This window comes from Octopus bimaculoides, chromosome 25 (genome assembly GCF_001194135.2).
Source record: "Octopus bimaculoides isolate UCB-OBI-ISO-001 chromosome 25, ASM119413v2, whole genome shotgun sequence".
Classification (NCBI taxonomy): Eukaryota; Metazoa; Mollusca; class Cephalopoda; order Octopoda; family Octopodidae; genus Octopus; species Octopus bimaculoides.
The window spans coordinates 34,513,305-34,518,404 of NC_069005.1; the positions used below are offsets into that span (position 1 = coordinate 34,513,305).

Consider the following 5,100-nt stretch of genomic DNA (forward strand, 5'->3'; position numbering starts at 1 on the left):
ATATATATATATATATATATACATATATATACACACACACATAAAGTGAAAGAAAGAGCGGAAGGGAGATGGTTAATCTTCCTGTATCTTATTGCTGTCTGGTTCTCTGTTTATCTGTTGACTACGAAATCCAATTGTAGAGTCGAATTGTCAAAAGTAACCTTATTAGGTTACTTTTGAGTTACATTAACACTAATCACCACTGTATTAAATCTGAGGACCAGGAATGTTTCAGGACGAGTGTATAAAAAATTTGACTCTCTGTTCTTCTGAGTAATTGTGATGGGAAGGGATAATGGAAGCGGATGCGTGGCTTCAAGTGGAGAAAAATGAGGAAAGAATGTAGCAAAACGCCAGGAATTATGTCAAAGACGTGCAAGAATTCAGAAAGAAGAAGAAGAAACTGCAGCAGTTAGCTGTTATCAAGGGGTTGGAGTTCAGTGGTGTGTTTGTATGAAAGGAGTGTAAAAGAGTTGAATGGTGTCTGTGTTTTATTTTATGCGTGTGACGAAGAGATAAAAGGAGGATTGAAAGAACTGAAGGGGAAAAAAATACAGGTTAGTTAATTCTGACAAGAAGGGAAGAACGTCACCAACGGAAGAATCAATAGTTGTTCACAAAAGAGGGCGATTGGAGGATGACACTAGGCAGAAAGATCACGGAAGGATTGACCAATTGATCTCAAATGTTGTGCAACAAGTTTAAAAGGTTTGTAGATGTTGTACATCAAGAAAATACTCTTCAAATCGATATGTTAACCTGTTTATATTCAAAGTCACAACAACCCATTTTATTCAATAAATTACTTTAATTAAGGTAATGTTTATCTTTCGAGCAAGTTGTCTGTTTCTTGGCATCTTTTAATCTGTCTATTTCTAGTTAGTTAATAATCTCTCTGTCTGTTTCACTCTCCGTTTATTGATCGACTTATCTACCTATTTGCTCGGCAAGCTAATAATAACAACTAAATTCCCCTCAAATTTCATCTTTAAAATAGAATAAAGCATTAGATAATGTGCATCTTATTTGAAGGAAAAACGCAGGCCTATAAAGTGTGAGATGCTTACAGCAACTAGGTTTCCCAAGCGGTCACCCATCTAAGTACTCACTTGGTTCGACGTTGCTTAACTTCGGTGATCAAACGAGAACCGATGCATTCAACGTGATATGGCCCAGAAGTAACAGCTTGACTCAAGGACCTTGAGTCACTGTTACTTCTGCTAAATATTAATAAAAATATACACATACTCATATTTTGAAGTCTATTTTTTCTGTTTGCATCGCCATATCTGTATATATATATGTATGTGTGTGTGGATGTATGTATGTATGTGTATAGCTATCTATCTATCTATATATATATATATATATATATATATATATATATATATATATACATATAGATAGATATATATATACATATATACATATATATATACACACACGCACACATATAAATACACACACACGCACACACACACGTTAGTGTGTTTCTAAAATTACAAATCTACCACAATATCGTGGTTATGAATGAGTGTGTGTAAGGAAATCCTGAACCATATCTTTAATATATGTTTAGCGTCACCGAAGAGAATAGAGCTCGTGGTTAGACCAGAAAAGTTTTGTCCGGTTGGTCTGGCTGCTTATTTCCACGCAGAAGCACAACTAAATACATGTTTATAATCTATATTGTATAGGGTTTCACCATACATAATTATTATATGTCTCTATATCTCTCTTCCTCTCTCTCTCTCTCTCTCTCTCTCTTTCTCTTTTTGTACGTGAGTGTATCTATGCGTCTGTGTGTGTGAGAGAGAGAGAGAGAGAGAGAGTAACTATACATTTATCATCAACCACTTACAATCAAGCTATCTTTCTGTTCCATGTTAGAATAACCAAGAGCTGCTTTTATGGATACAACGCCCCGCACTCTCCCTCTCATCCCCCAGCAGACATTCCATTGCCATACAAACATGCAAAGTATCAATTAAAATGTGATCAGTCGTCCTATTGACCTTTTAGCTCTAAATTCTACACACTTTACTTGAAACGACACCAGGAATTTTAATGTCCTTAAAGGATACACAAAGAGACACTAAGTATAAATCACAGTCAACAGAGACACGTTTGCTCGTATGTTTAGGTCCATACAGAACGTCAATAAACCACCAGCGACACACCCACAAGACTCCCGACGCTTTGTCTGCAGAGGAACATTGCAATGTAAACCAGAACTATCATGGTGGCAGTGGTGGTGGTGGTGGTGGTGGTGGTGGTGGTGGTGGTGGTGGTTGCGGTAAATGCTACACTAATGCAAACATTTCATTTTCCAGGCAACAACAGGAGAAAACTTCAGATTTTTTTCTATGTTATTCTGACCTCGTTAGTAAAGTATTACTTTCAATACAAATACCGCAGTTAAGACGACGAGCTGCCAGAAACGTTAGCCTTTCCGGCAGAATGCTTAGCGGCATTTCTTTCGTCTTTACGTTTTACGTTCAAATTCCGCCGAGGTCGACTTTGCCTTTTGTCTTTTCGGGGTTGATAAAATAGATACCAGTTGAAGACTGGGATCGATTCAATCGGCTTGCCCCCACCCCCACCCAGAATAACTACTGGCCTTGTGCCAAAATTTGAAATCAATATCTGTAAGTGATCAACGTCTGCGAGAAAGAAAAAAAAACATTGGAAGAGAGACAGCTGAGAATCTGTTCTGAATTATTACAAGAAAGCAAACTCTTCTAATGACACATACGGACCGAGTTTTGTTGGTGTACCCCGATCGTACAGAACCTATAATCAAAAGTATTACAGCCGTGACCACCCCGTCTTTTTCGTAGTTGTGTCTGATAAATTTCATCGTTAAGACCGCAGGAAAAGATGTCTTCGTTGGTCGAGCATCCACATCGAGTTTCCCTCAGAGTGACACGATAATGCTTCCACTGGCATTTGTCATATTTCCTCATCAATGGTTGTGGTTAATTTAAGATGTCTGCCGTTTAATATTATCACATTAATACTGTGGCATAGGGTTGCTTATGCGAAAGTCTAGTCGAACGTTGCGTGACTTTCTTACAGATAGAATTGTCGTCTGTTTGACATTCAATATACATTATATGGAGATAACTTCCTTTATGTAAGTAGCTTCATGGAAGCTCAATCGTTCCCCAGCTAGAAATATTAAACAGTTGAACGATATTAAAAGTAACTTATTGACTGAGACAAACGAGATAAAGTACGCTATTAAACATCCTTCGGGTAGAATTTAGTGTAATTTGCAAGTTTATGACAGGCAGAGTCCGAAAACCACTTTTGGTCCCCGCTAATAACTTAGTGAACTTCAAAAATGTAACAAAGTTGCTTGGGATACGCATAAACACCACAACTTCTTTTCATTGGAGAGAGGCCAGTCGTTTAGATCGACCTCAGTACGCAACTAATACTTAATATATCGACCTCAAAAGAATGAAAGGCAAAGTCGACCTCGGTGGAATTTGAACTCAGAACGTCAAGACGGGCGAAATACCACTAAGAATTTTGCCCGGCGTGCTAACAACTCTGCCAGCTCACTGCCTTAGAGGAGAAAGGAATATTAACAAACTGAACTAGAAATGAGTTTGTCGCCTGGAAAAGAAAAAGGCGATAGAAGTTAATTTCTCAGATGAGGTTTCAATCTACATCGATATTCATTATACTGCTGCTTTCTTTTTATTTTTACTACTTTCATGCTTTTCGTTTTTTAATCATGTTTTTCTTTTCTGTTTTTTTTTTATATACTTAATACTCTGGAAACAAAATGGCCGAATGGACTGGAAGAATAAAGAATAAAGAGTAATGAATATAGTAAGGTGCTATACAATTTGTGTCAATTCTATCAGCTTCCATCAAACGTTAAGGAAGTTTCGATGAGACGTGCTATGACAACAAAACTTTGAAGGAATCAGATCGCAAATGTCACCAATTGATCAACGAAACAGATAAAATGCTTTTAACGATCGGAAAACTTCAACAACGATAGTTTTGTCGTTTGTTCTTTCGTTTCGTTTTCCCCCTTTTTGCTTTGCCTTCCTTTTAGGTTTTAGTTGTTGTTGTTGTTGTTGTTTTCTTTCGATAAAGAAATAATATAGGAACTTCTCCACTGTAAATGTAATTCTATTCAAGTGTCTTCTACAACAAAACAAACAAGTTGAACCCAAGTTTGTCGATTTTCTTCACAGTTTTGCAAACACAGAACAACACATCGTATCAAATATTAGAAAATAGAAGATAATAACTTGAGAGAGATTCACTTCTATGGGAGAAGCAGGGGGGAAGGAGGGAAAGAGGGAGTGCGTGTGTGAGGGTGTATAAATACGTGTAAGTTTGTGGTTCTGTTTTGAATGGAAAACATTTGCATAGAGAAAGAATTACATTATCGTTTTAATTGTCATCACAAACAATAATGTACAGACATTGTTCTTTAACTGTTGTTGTTGTTGTTGGTGGTGGTGGTGGTGGTGACTGTTGCTGCTGTTGCTGTTGTTGTTTATGATGATGGAATTGATGTTGTTTACTCGTGTTATTTATATTCTTATTAATGTTGCTGTGTTGTTATGGAGTTCTAATTGTTGTTATTGCTTCTGCTGCTGCTGCTGCGGCTACTACTTCTACTACTACTACGCTGGTTTGTGGTGATGTTGATGATGTTATCAAACGTACTGTTTGACTTTCTCCGCCATTTCCATCCAATCAATATTCAAATGAAACAACAAAGTCGGGAAATTAATTCCCAAACTAAACATGAACGAGGCGTAAATGAACGGTTAAGGAAAGTGGCATCAATTCTGAAGGGTGGAGGATGAAGTGAGGCGGGGGACATTGAACGTAGATGAAGGCCATGGCGGGTAGAGAAAGTGGTGAGCGCCTTAATATAGCACTACTCAGAAGAATTTGGAAGATTGACTCAATAAACTTACACTGCACGCCTCAATGAATGGGTTCCATAGCGGGTAATAGGTCTCGAATCGAATTTCATTCTGCAACATGTTATATTTATATATGTATGTGTATGTGTGTGTGTGCGCGTGTATATATATACATATATATATATATATATATATA

General features: G+C 37.2%; 1 protein-coding gene and 1 pseudogene across 1 annotated transcript in view; both read right to left on the bottom strand.

Annotated features, from left to right (window-relative positions):
• LOC106869076 (serine-rich adhesin for platelets) overlaps window positions 1–5,100 on the bottom strand; it is a 223,287-nt gene that overhangs the window by 181,059 nt on the left and 37,128 nt on the right. The gene's annotated exons all lie outside the window — the stretch shown is intronic.
• On the bottom strand, window positions 1,061–1,180 carry LOC128250842 (5S ribosomal RNA; annotated as a pseudogene).